The sequence below is a fragment of the Amphiura filiformis genome, chromosome 19 (assembly GCF_039555335.1).
Source record: "Amphiura filiformis chromosome 19, Afil_fr2py, whole genome shotgun sequence".
Taxonomy (NCBI): domain Eukaryota; kingdom Metazoa; phylum Echinodermata; class Ophiuroidea; order Amphilepidida; family Amphiuridae; genus Amphiura; species Amphiura filiformis.
Window position 1 is genome coordinate 50,859,550 of NC_092646.1, and position 14,470 is coordinate 50,874,019.

The 14,470-nt window shown below is 35.3% G+C and overlaps 1 protein-coding gene and 1 pseudogene across 1 annotated transcript in view; one reads left to right on the top strand and one right to left on the bottom strand.

Annotated features, from left to right (window-relative positions):
- LOC140140635 (uncharacterized) overlaps window positions 1-14,470 on the top strand; it is a 73,892-nt gene that overhangs the window by 38,202 nt on the left and 21,220 nt on the right. The window lies entirely within an intron of this gene.
- Window positions 2,500-2,597, bottom strand: LOC140141708 (small nucleolar RNA U3; annotated as a pseudogene).

Below are 14,470 nucleotides of genomic sequence, written 5' to 3' on the forward strand. Positions count from 1 at the left end.
GACCTTTGACCTTGTTCTTCCTCATACCAAGCTGCACCCACCCACCACGTTTGAGGAATGTGTCACCCCCAGTCTCCAAGAAAATTGGCTACCTAGGGAAGCTATATCATAACCTTGGGTATGAAACGGTAAAGACATAACATGCAAAATACGGAACTATGATACATGTTTAATTTTAGAAGGAAGGAATCAGCAACTTGAATATTCCTCTATCAAGCTTTATTGCGAAAATGCTCACAAAAGCAGACTTGCCGGCAGCTTGCCAAGTACAGGAAGTAAGTCTTGTTACATGTTTCCGAGTGGGATCACGTGACTGCGAACCCTCAGCTTACGCCACGAGCATTCTCAAGGTCATTTACGATCGATTTGGGTGCTTTTGGGGCGCCTTAAAAAGACCAAAAATTGATTCCCTATTTTCAACTTTATTGGCCATAAAAAAATGGGAAAAAATGTTTTTAGTATCCTGACATCATAAGCTTTCCAATGATATATAATTTTATTTTCAATGTTTTTCACATTTAATTACTTGAAAAAAGAATAAAGCAGATGCTTAAGTCCTCATTGATATTTACTAGAGCGGTTACCCGTTTGCAGATCTCAAAATCAGGGTGTGTCCTTTGGCTGGGATCACTGTGCTCACAGCTGAGCTCAAGTGCAGCTTTCTTGGCCAAAGTTACACCCACTCACCAAGTTTGAGCTCCATAAGCAATTTGAAATGTGTACCTTTTTGGACATATGACCTCTTAACCGTTGGTCTGACGAAAAGGTCACTGTGGAAACTTTTGTTTGTTAGTACAAGGTCCACCCACCCAACAAGTTTGAGTTCCACAGGGCGATTCGAAATTTTACCTTTCTTGATCTATGACCTCTTAACCGTAAGTCTGACGAAAAGATCACTGTGAAAACTTTTTCGTGTTAGTCCAAGGTCCACCCATCCACCAATTTTGAGCTCCATGGGGGCAATTTCAAATCTTTACTTTTCTTGACCTATGACCTCTTAACCGTTGGTCTGACGCAAAGTTCACTGTGGAACATTCTATTTGATAGTCCAAGGTCAAGACAATGGCATGGCTAGATTTGACATTTAAAGTGTTTGAAATTAGACTTCAATTGAACTTGACCCCGTCCTTGACCTTTGACCTTGTTCTTCCTCATACCAAGCTGCACCCACCCACCACGTTTGAGGAATGTGCCACCCCAGTCTCCGAGAAAATATGTGGACAGACAGACACACAGATAGACGATGCGTATTATTATATAGATAAAGCCTATTAATAAAAATATATCTTCATTTTCCACTCTAATTCCATGTTTTGTTTATTCCCAGTATTTTCCATCATTTCATTAGCTCGTCTTTTTTTGTAAGTTGATATGATTTCACCAATTGTATATAGGTATGGATTAATCACTGGACTTATTAGCGTGAAATAAGGATGTCTCAGCTTTTACCCAAAGTGCCTCCTGGCTCCTTAGGGACGCTATATCATAACCTTGGGTATGAAACGGTAAAGATATAACATGCAAAATACCCAACTATGATACATGTATAATTTTTAATGAATTAATATGCTCAGTAATGTTGAGTAATTTCCCCCTCAAATCTGGATCAACTTTTCACAAGAAAGAAAGCATGTCATCCTGTCTGCCGCCCTCTTTTGATATTTTTCTATTGTCTACAGCCATGTTTGACAAGAAAGTTTTAGTGTGTAGCTACAGGTTAATTTTAAGTCGAGTTGAATATTGATTTGTCGAACAAACAACAATCGCAAAATCAATCAAACAAATGAAAAAGAAGAAATATGAAAGCCACTTTAGCATATACGGTATGTACTGATATTCAAGTACGGTATGGCAGCCATCTTGGTTTCGGTATACAATGACATTGTGAAATTTCAACGTGGCAACATCATTTGTATCAACATCAATGTGGCAACAGGGCATCAATTCGGCAACACTGACTCAAATAAATCGTGTGGCTTTAAGACAATAGCCAGGGTTACTCAATGATAAAGTCAATTTGGCAATATGATCACCTTGATAATATATGGTTTTTAGAAAATGTGCATTTTTCAGGGATGAAATCAGAGTAATTGCATTGTCTTTTTACCTTAAAGCGACAAAAACTAGATTGATAAAAACTAGATGGGTAAAAACTAGACTTGGAGCTAAATCAAGAAAAGGCCGCCCAGACAGCATTACAATCTTGGGCCGGGATTGGTCCAATATTAAAATTTTATTGGCCCATTATTAGATACAATATTGTACCAAGATGTTTTGCCCATGGATGGGCCCTGGATTGGCCCAACATTGGTAATATTTAAATTGGCCAATATTGGGCCACTCATGGCTCAATATCGAGATCAATACTGGGCCAATGTCTAACCAATATTGTTTTCTGTTAATAATTCATTGGCATCCATTTGTATGCCAATACTGCACCAAGATTATTTGCTCATGGGCCCTGGATTGGCCCAATATCTTTGCGGTATTAAAGAGAGGAACACTACGACTCATCACCGTGTGGTTGAATAGCCATCAAGAGTATATGATATCATGGTGACACGTACTTTAGAAATTATCTTTAAAAGTATGGTCTTAGAAGTGAAAGTGCCGAAAATTCTTGTGTATTTTCTTTAAAATATATAATCCGTGGTGTTAAATAGCGTTTGCCCTGCATTTAATCATCTGTGGTTTTGTTTCCTATTATTTCAACTAAGTATAATATTTCAGATTTAAAGAAGGTCCTTCAAACACTAGTACTCATCACAATAATTATTTGTTACCCAATTGTTACCCAATTTGTTACCGAAATTGGTGTGATAACCTATATTGGCTGCCAACATGATGCCAATGTAAAAATTGTCAATTGAAAACCAATATTAACCAGATATTTCTCGCCAAGATTACACCAATGCCAAGTTGCCAATGGAAAACCAATATTGATCCAATATATTTTGCCAATGCAAGGCCAATGCTAATAATGCCAATAGAAACCCAATATTAGTCCAATATTTCTTGCCAAGATTTTACCAATGCCAAGTTGCCAATGGTAAACCAATATTGATCCAATATATTTTGCCAATGCAAGGCCAATGCTAATAATGCCAATAGAAACCCAATATTAGTCCAATATTTCTTGCCAAGATTTTACCAATGCCAAGTTGCCAATGGTAAACCAATATTGATCCAATATATTTTGCCAATGCAAGGCCAATGCTAATAATGCCAATAGAAACCCAATATTAGTCCAATATTTCTTGCCAAGATTTTACCAATGCCAAGTTGCCAATGGAAAACCAATATTAGTCCAATATTATTTTCTTGCCAAGATTTTACCAATGCCAAGATGCCAATGGAAAACCAATATTGATCCAATATTGTTGCCAATGGAACGCCAATGCCAATAATTGCCAATGAGAAACCAATATTGACCCAATATTGCTTCCCAAGATTGCCAATGGCTTTCCAATTTTGGGCCAATGTGTGTATGTTGTCTGGTCGGACGTTTCTCAGTAAATAAAGCAGATACAGCGCTCTGGGTTAGTATACTGATAGCAATTTAGCATGCCTTAACGTATGTACATGAGCTCCATAGGTCATTATGGCATACAGGGCCCAAATGTTAAAACTATAGGCCGGCCAATTCTTAGCAAATAAGCACTTTCCTCCCGTCAGCTGCCTACAATTCATTACTTTACTTAAATGTGGATAACTGCCGTCTTTCTACTATATGGTTCGAGTATTGTGCGAGCGGTTGTGGGTTAGTACGTTCTCGTGGAAAAATTGAAAAATTCGCCTGGATAATGAACTTACTGCTAATTGTCTTGTTGTAACCCGTACTAACTCGGGGAGCTGATCCTGGTTGCGATGGTCATTTGTGAAATGTCTAGGGTGTGCGCTCTTGAAGCTGCAATATCACTGTGTTGTTGTTAATGGTTTTTGGAATGATTTGAGGCCGTAGTGGTCAGCGACAACCTGTGCTGTGACAAGTGTGCTGAAGCTTGTGGATCAACGTATAGGCACTGTGCCTGTGCGTAGCACACTATAAAATCACTGCGCTTTTCTAATCTTTACCCACTTTAACACAGCTAAAGAATCTACAAGCAATATGTATATATGCCCTTAAAACATTGTTCGTTTTTGGCTTTGTTGTTGTTGTTATTGTTGTTGTTGTTGTTGTTGACGACATAAACAAAAACAGACACCCCCTCCAACACACCAACCCCAAAAAAAGAAGACATTATTTGGAGTTAAGGTGGTATTGGATGCATTTTCTAGAAATTAGAAAATGCTTTGCGCATGTTTTAAACAGATTAATTGAGTAGGGTAAAGTACACTGATCAATATGCCTTTTGTTTGGAGCAAATCGGACATACGGTTTCCATAATACATCAATTTATATTTTCAATAATCAATACAGTTAATGAGCTAAAAGGACTGGAAAGGCTCATTAATATGTAATTTTTGCCAATATTTTGCTAAAAATCAATGCATAAATGTTCAGGGTACTTTTATTTTGCATACTTTTGCCCTGAAACTTGGTCAAAGTGTTTCTAATATGTTCTAATGTATTATATAGTGAAGCCGCCCTCTAATTTGCATATTTGCATAATTAATGAGCTAATTTGCATAAATGCTAATTAATTATGCAAATATGCAAATTAGGGGGCGGCTTCACTATATAATACATAAGAACATATTAGAAACACTTTGACCAAGTTTCAGGTCAAAATTATGCAAAATAAAAGTACCCTGAACATTTATGCATGGATTTTAGCAAAATATTATAAAATTATATGTTAATGAGCTTCTCCAGTCATTTTAGCTCATTAACTTTATTGATTATTGATAAAAACAATAAGATACAAAGAAAATATAAATTGATATATTTTGAAAACCGTATGTCCGATTGACTCCAAACAAAAGGCATATTGATCAGTGTACTTTGCTCTACTCAATTAATCTGTTTAAAACATGCTTAGAGCACTTTTATAATGCCTCCATAACCACCTTAAGGAACTATATTAAATAAAGGCACCAGGTAATTTTTTATTGTGACACATTGTATAATGGTGTTCTTTATGTCCTTTATGTATCAGCATAATATGAAAAGGACAAAACCGATAGCGCAAACTGTTTTATGCAGCATGGTCAACACTTATCATGATGTATTTTTGCACTTACATCAAATTTAATGATTGCTAGCTAAGTAGACTTCTCCGTAGTCCACTTGCCCATTGAATAGTACTGTATACTCTTAAAACTCTGATTTAATTAATTTGTGCACAATTGATAGATTTTCACATCTGATCTTTTTAGTCATCGTACTCCATCTGTTTGTTGGCTTCCCAAGTGGACTACTTACTTTCGATTGCGGTTAACAAGTTTAATACGGTTGTCTATGGATAGGATTGTCGGATTTCTGGCCTACTACAATTGGCCATGATGTAATGCATCTTTAAATGGATCTGGCTCGTGATTGGTCACCCAGATCTCAGTATGGTTTAAATCCTCCGGGCACGTGCCGTTACCATTGATAACTACATTGTACACAACTATGCGGCGCTTTGTGTACTAGGTGCACGAGCGCGTCTTGTACGTACAGGCTTTGTCTTTGCGGTTAATTTGGATTGATAAACAAGTATGATGGACAGTGTGTGTTAGGGACGAAGTCCCCGGTCAAAGTTCTGTTAAAATGCAATTATGTTCATAGTCGATTTTTAACTCGGGATTTCGCAATTATTAAACCGATAGATTCTAAAATTAGAACTGTTCAGTATTGCAGTGCCATTATAATATGTAGCATTCAATAAGCCTACGTATACTTTACTGTTACTGTCACTAATATAATAATATAACTTTTTTCATAACCATTTACTAGTATTTTGATGTAATAAAATAATATCAGTATAATATCGAGTTCAACTGAATGCGTTCATAATGATTAAATAACACGTCACATTTTTATTTACCAAAAATCGACTATGACATAGTCTACTAGCTAAGTGGTTACGCGACTACTAGAAAATTGGGCTGAAAGTTTGGGTTTGAAACTTTGACTAATCAAAGTATACATGACAAAACGCAAGAAAAAGGTGTGATTTCAGACAACTTTAATTGATTCTACACTCTCTATAGTAAAATGAATTGCGACAATTATACATGTGAAAATCAAAAAATTACTCCTGCGTTGAAATGTCTTCGCACCCCTATAACCGCAGAAAATGTTAAATTGTAATGATACTACAAATGGAAACTGCCACTAAAATATAAACCCTTTAATCAATAATAATCATAATTGCAGGAACCTAGAAGCATCACTTATTACAAAAATAAATAAAGAAAAAAATATCCTTATTTTTCGGTACATTACACAGTAAAATTCCATTGCAAAAAGTGGCGGCACTGTTTAATGAGACTCATTATGACGTCAATACCATGTTGCTATCAAAAAGTTATCATATCATGATCGACTTGCAGGTATCCCGACTGCACTGCTGGTCATCATCAACAATGTTGCAAACGCTATTTGGATTCGGTTGTTATTATTATCTTGGTGGGGTTTTTTTCGGCCGTCCAGATTTCGGGCGATTGTCCATTGAGCCATGAATCTCTGTTTTTCTCAAATTATATCCAACAGATCCTCGTCAATATTCAAAAATCTTGCAATTTCACGGTTAGATTTTCCTTCACTATTAGCTAATTAAGCACAGCGCCGCCACTTTTCCTATGGGATTTTGTACAGGTTTTTCATGAGATCATAAGAAGTTTGTTTCTTTATTTTCCAGCAATGTTTTGATGTTGAAAAGTTGATTAAAACTGATTAAAGGCATTATAGATGATATAAATATATGAAGTAAATAAAATAGGTTTCAAGTTCAACAATTGTTACTGCGGAAAGACATTTCAACGCAGGAGTAGATACGTCAAATGCAATAAAGATCTTGATCTAGTGAAAACGTTTTGCATCACATTATAGACAAATCCAATTTCACGCATTCATACACCTCAATGGCAGCCATAGCTGGGTCCCCGTCGGCTCCATCTCTAAAATGTGAATTGATGCGGCCTTGGAGGGTATTTAAAACTGCATTCTATCACCCGTGCCACACTACTAAATCATATCAACAACGTGTCATGATGGCCAGCATAATGTGGCCAGCCACTAAGACCCTAAGTTGCCCCCACGTTGCAGTAAGGAAACAACTCACAAATGGTGCCCTCGTAGTTGGAGGATATCCTTCTCCTAAAGTCAACATATCAAACTCGATGGGAAATAAAGGTTAAGGGGGTACTACACCCCTGGCCAATTTTGTGCCTATTTTTGCATTTTTCTCAAAAATTATAGCGCATTGGTGACAAGTAAGATATGTATATTTTAGGGGCAAGGACTACAACTACTGCACTGAGAGAATTCAGCAACTCAAGGCAAGTAGTTATTGATTTGTTGATCAAATATTGGTTTCCCTCATTTTTGACTGTAGCGCTACAACTGTTGTCTGTGCTGAAATAAAATTTCCAGTGTAGTAGTTGTAGTCCTTGCCCATATAATTTACATATCTTACTTGTCACCAATACGCTATAATTTTTGAGAAAAATGCAAAAATAGGCACAAAATTGGCCAGGGGTGTAGTACCCCTTAAGCTTGCAAATCTTTAGCTTTAATATCGAAGCAGCTTCTTTACCTCTTATATTAAAATATTAAAATAATTTCTTAAATTACATGAAAAAAGAATCAATTTAATTATTTAATTAATTAAGCTTATCGATAAAAATATCTTAATTTTTCACTTAAATTCCATCTTTTGTTTAATCTCAGCTTCTTGCATCTTTTCATTCGCTCGTTTTTTCTTGTAAATTGATATAATTTCAGCAACTGTATATAGGTATGGATTAATCGCTGAATTTATTGGCAAAATGAATGCTACTGACCAGGCATAGACAGATGGGGGTAACATGAGTACCCTAGTTTGAACCAAAATTCCTAGTATGATGATCGGAAACCAGCAAGTGAAATCTGTAGCAACAATTGCTGTTACTTTGGCGGTTAACATGATTTGTCTTTGCAAATCTTTAGTCCTACCCGCCTTTTTAGAAGATTTCCGAACTGCTCTGATTATTTCAATATAACAAGAAAGTATGATCAAATAACAAATGCAATTTACTCCAAGAAATACTGCTGATGAAAAGAATTGGCCAGTCTGGTAACCTTCAAACGTACTTGTAAATATAGGATAAATAAACTCTAGATTATAAGCAGACTTTAGATCATTAAACACTACTATTCTTGATTCCGCCTTGGATACAAACATTTTGTTTAAAGCCAATGGTAGACCAATACACACATGGGAATTGTCGTAAAATTTAAATAGTTTCCGCTTAAAATAGATGGTATAATACCTAAAATAAATGATACAATCCATGTTCCACTTATTAACATCTTGGCCGTAAACGTACTAATCTTTTTTGTTGAAAATGCAAATCGAATATTTATAAATCTGTCGATACTAATCAACGTTATTAAAAATACAGATGCTTCAGATGATATAATTGACAACGCTCCTGCTACTCGACAAGTAATACCTGATCGCCAGAGTTCAGATTGCATAGGAAAGTATTCTCCAAAATAGAGATCAGCTGATGCTATGATCAACATGTATACCCCCATAAAAGAATCAGATATAGCAAGACTTGTGAGAAGTAGATCCTGAACTGAGTTGGTTTCTTTTTTGTAAATTTCAGGAAAACACAAAATGTTTCCGCAAAGTGCGTTAACCCCAATGAGCCACATCATATACATCAAAAGCCTATCAGAGAGAAGCCTATCACACGTGAGATAAGGGGACCGTTCATAAGCCGCGCTACAGAGCACACCTTCAGGTTTATAACATTCACATATTTCATGCTGACTTACAAGTAATTCCAAACTTTTACTTGCAAAAGATAATGTATCAGATTGGAATTCAGTCAATACGTTATCTCTTATATTAAGGAAAGAAAAGTTGGGTAAAGTTGTAAAATTTGGGATTGTTTTCAAATCATTTCTCTGTACTTCAACAGTCTGAAGATTAATATTGTCTTTGAATAACTCTTGGTCCAAATAGGCCAAATTAAGCCCACTTAAATCCAAAATCTGAAGTTGATTTAGCCCTTGTAATATGCTATTTTCAAATATAACTCCAGAATTATTAGCCAGGATCAGAACTTGAAGCTGTTTTAAACCGGTAAACATTTTTTCCGGAAACTCATTGAACATATTATTTTTCAGACTTAAAAGGACTAACTCATTTAGATTTTGAAACATATTAGAATTGATAAACGTTAGTCTATTAAAGTTAAGAGACAGGACTCTAAGATGCGTTAAATTTTCAAATAGTGCATCATCCAGAGTCGCCAAAGTATTGTTACTCAAATCTAAGAAGGCCAGTAATTTAAGGTTCCTAAACACCCTGTCGTGTAAAAGTTTTAGGTAATTACCATCAATGAATAATATTTTAAGGTTTGTCAAAGTTGTAAATATTTCATTATCTAAATTAGTTAAGTTATTTTTAGAGAGGGTCAGAATTTCTAGATTTTTTAAATTTGAAAATAAACCGATTTCCAAGGTGGACAAAGTATTTTCCTGCAATTGTAATTTGGTCAATGATTGCAGGTTCCCAAACACCCCTTCCAAGGTGGACAAAGTGTTGTGACCCAAATACAATTCGGTCAATGATCTAAGGTTGTTAAACACCCCTTCTTGTAAAATTGTTAGGTGATTGAAACTAATGGATAATATTTCAAGGTTTGTCAATGTTGTAAATGTTTCATTATCTAAATTTGTTAAGTTATTTTTAGAGAGGGACAACATTTTCAGGTTTTTTAAATTGGAAAATAAACCAATTTCCAAGATGGCCAAAATATTTCGTTGCAAATGTAAATTGGTCAATGATTGCAGGTTCTCAAACACCCCTTCTTTTAAATTTGTCAGGTGATTAGAATCAATGTATAATTCTTTAAGGTTGGTCAAGGTTGTAAATATTTCATTATGTAAACTAATTAAGTTATTGTTATAGAGGGTCAAATCTTCTAGGCTTCTCAGATCGTGGAATATTTGTATTGGCAGTGAAGTTAGATAATTGTTCGCAAGATTCAGATCCGTTAATTTGCTCAAATTTGTAAATATTTCATCATGCATTGTCGATAAGTTGTTAAAAGACAAGTCTAATTTTAGTAAATTCCTTAAATTGGAAAATAAGCCACCTTTCAAATGCGTTAAAAGATTTGTTTCCAAATTCAAATAACGCAGATTGTCTAAGTCATTAAATATTTGAACTGGCAGTGAAAATAGATAATTATCATCAAGATGTAGGAACGTAAGTTTTCTTAAATTCGTAAATATGTCATTATGCAACGTAGTAATGTTATTAGAAGAAAGCCTCAATGTGCCTAAGTTACTTAAATTGGAAAATAAACTCACTTCTAAAGAGGGCAGATTATTGTGAGATAGCATCAAACGAATTAGTTTTGATGATTCACGAAACAGATCGGTTGGCAACTTCGTTAGCATATTATATGAAAGATCAAGGAAAAACAAACTGTTCAGCCCTTCAAAACTTCTTTCATTTACAAACACCAACATATTGTGTGATACGTTTAAGGTGTACATTTGACTCAGATTTCTATACAAGTTGTCTGGCAAAATCGTCAAAGCATTTTGTGCAAGACTTAGGGATCGTAAATTGGGTAAACTTTGAAAAACGTATTCATTTAGTTTAGATAAACGATTATCAGAAAGAATTAGATGAAATAATTTTGTAAGATCTCTGAATATTCGAGTTGGCAATGTTTTCAATAGATTGTTTGACACATCTAATGTGCCAATACTTGTCAATCCCCATAATGCATCTTGCTCAAACTGTGTAATATCATTCCCAGCCAAATGTAGCTGAGTCGTATCATACGGCAAGTTTACAAAATATATTTTTAGATCCTGATTCTTGTTATTACTCTGATCTAAACATTGAAATGATACTTCTCTGTAGCCTAGAGTAGCATTGCAATCTTTTGGGAACTCCAGCTTACATTTACCTCTAGTGCTTGGTTCCACACTACATGTAATTTGATCTTTATATCCGTTTACATTTGTACATATAGACCTCCCATTTGCTTTTGACAAACTGTGGATCTTTTCAATTTCTGGACAATCTAGCGCGAATTCTGCCTGAACATCTGATTTTGAAAGCCGATTAACTGTGATATTAATCTTACCTTTTAAGTTTACCTGCAATTTTGAAGATACAAAACTGCTAACACAGTTAACTTGTTTTAAAACAACATACTTATTGGTACAATTCAACTCAGAACCCATTCTTTCTATATAAAGAAAAATGAATTCCCATTTTCTGGTATTTGCACTTGCAAGATTGAAGTATTTTCCAAATGAGCATCCAGGAGAAGACTGCAGGTGTGGTCATTGCTACCTTGTAATGTGAACACCTCACTGATGTTACCATCCTCCTGAATACCACATGTAGTAGAATCATCATCCCATAGAGGTTCAACAATAATGTTTGCACTAGTAAGATGACTATGGATATATAATATCAAAACCAAAACGTATGCCGCTAGTATTAATTGGGTGTGAATCTTCATCTTGATATAGGGGGCTCACGCTTTATACTGTTTTGTTTTAAACTTGTCCGTTACCTCCGATTATCTGGATTATGCCAGCTGCTATGGTTAAGAACTTGCCTGCTAGTATTACCTCCGATTGGGTTAGCTGCTACGATGTCAAACTTGCCTAATACTATTTCAACATGCTCGGAAAATGACTAGCATTCAAGTGTGCTTGATGATAGCATTTTAGTGAGATTTTACTCACAAACTTTTATATCACTATGCTTGACATCATGCAAGGATAAGCCGTCAATTCCCGATATCATTACAACATAATATATAATTCGCAATAATATCTATATTTGCATACGGTTTCATTTATGAAGATCTAGGCCTACAGATCTGTTGCTAAAACAACCGTTAAGTAAAGCGTGTCATGAAAGATCATGGTGATTCTGGCAAATAGTTCCGATGGATAATCGACGTCTAGGGAATTCGCTAACACGAGTTATTGATTTGTCCCAAGCTGATAAACTGATCTACAATAAAATCAAGATAAAATATTTATGTAACAATTAACTGTTTAAGAATCCATTCAAACCAGTGAGTTTTTTTTCAACTGTGGATGTTAATATTTTCACGTAGAAATCAACACGATGTTGGTAAAAGCAGCTGCCACTTACGACGCGATTAAAATATGTTGAACTTACTTTTATCTTATATTCCTACACATTTTAAACGCTAAGTAACATTGAAAACTATATCTATATTTAAGTAAAATTACCAAAATAAACCAACAAAACTAATCAAACCTACCTCGTCAAACCTACATTAGCCGGTGAGTTTTAACATTTTAGAAATTTAGCCCTAGCATAAATCCCAGCCACAACCCCCCTCCGGTACCCTGGCCAAATGGGGTGAGCAGGAGAGGGCTGGAAATTGACAGCTGCCTATAGCAATAATCATTGATTACATAGACAAGTATAATAGTGATAACCTACATTATAGCTGCATGATGAGTTTATCTTCTAAATAGACAAAATTTCACGGCTTTACCTCAAGGAAGTTGCAATTTTTTTTAAAAACTGCGATAATTTTAAAGGAGGATTTCGTGATCCTGGAATCCTCTTTTTATGACATTTTTCAGTAGATATCCACGAAAAAATCTTATTTCCAAAATTTCAGTTGATTCCGATTTTGCGTTTGCGAGTTATGCATGATTATGTGTATTACACTGCTCCATAGACAATGTGTTGTAATTTCGTTCTGGTGCACCAGAACGAAATTCAAATTTAACGATATTTTTTCTAAACGAATTAATCTGCAAGAAATATTTGGTACATAAACATTATGTAGCCAGAGGTATCCAGTGGTGTAAAAATCTCAACTTTTTTGGGAAAAGTGGGGGATGAGGCTGTGGATCACGAAATGCCCCTTTAAATGGCTGCAATTTTGCAATGAAAAGCAAATCCGCCAAAAATGTCTCATAGATCTATAATATACTGCGCCAATAAAGTATCCTTACACTTGGAAAAAATAATCACAATTTCCAAACTGAACAATATTGGAGTAAATTTGTTTTTTTAATAGATGCACTATCTAATCCTGCACATTATGACACCACATTGAATCCAATGTGACTTATGTGGCATTAGATGTGGCATTAGTGACAAACTGGCCTATTCGAAACTCCACAGATCACAAATCTGGTTTGAGAGTGGTGAATGGCTAATTTATGCGTTGGCTTTAATTTACAACAAAAGGAACAAAAGAAAACTGAAACAAAAGAACTGACAGATAAAATGAAAGTTATGAAAAGCACAGAGAAGTAAAAACTGTAACAAAAACTGCTTTAAATAACGCTTCATTAAAGAAACTGTGTTGTCTCTTTGTTGCGCTTGTTTGAATCTTTTTGCGCATTGTATAGGCCAGTTTGTCACTTTTAAAACTGGACCTTCGTCTATTCAAGTGCTTGCAACTTTACTTTTTGAAGTCACATTGGATTCAATGTGGTGTCAAAATGTGCAGGATTAGATTGTGCATCTATGAAAAAAACAAATTTACCCCAATATTGTTCAGTTTTGAAATTGTGATTATTTTTCCAAATGTAAGGATACTTTATTGGCGCAGTATACATTGGTATGCATAAGCTTGGGCATGAGCGAATTTTTCCTTGTACTATAAAGAACCCACATTCTTCACAGGCTTATATTCACATAGCCATTAATCATGTTAATATGTACCTCAGTGTACCTCCCACACACACACACACATCCACACACACACACACCAAATGACAACTGTATTTTGTCCGAGTTAATTACAGACTCCAGTCCTCCCATACGGTACCCTCACCCTAAACTCTACACCAGTGCCATAACATTAACCCTAATCCTAATGCAAACCCTAATCCTAACCCTAATACCAACCCTAACCCTAACATACCCTTAACATGCAAATCCTAACCCTAACCATAATACCAACCCTAACCCTAACATACCCTTAACATGCAAACCCTATCCTATACTACCCTTAGTCCTAACCCTAATCATATAGCCTAACCCTAAGGGGGTAGAATGTGCTCCTTTTGAATGGATAATGACTTGGAAATTTAAAATCATATTTGCCACACAATGTGAATTTTCTTTGAAGATTTAAAGAAAATGGACTTAATTTTGTCCAGAATGAAAGTACACAGTGTTCATTTAAAAAAAAGCAATGACAATTTTAGTAACTTGTACTTAGTTTTAATTTTTACACTTTCGCTGGAATCCCTGAATGGGCCTTAAGCAATAACTGTCATGTGGATCTTCCTTTTTAGCGCAAAAACACCTTGTTTTGGGCTAAAATGGGGTATAATTGCGCAATCTTG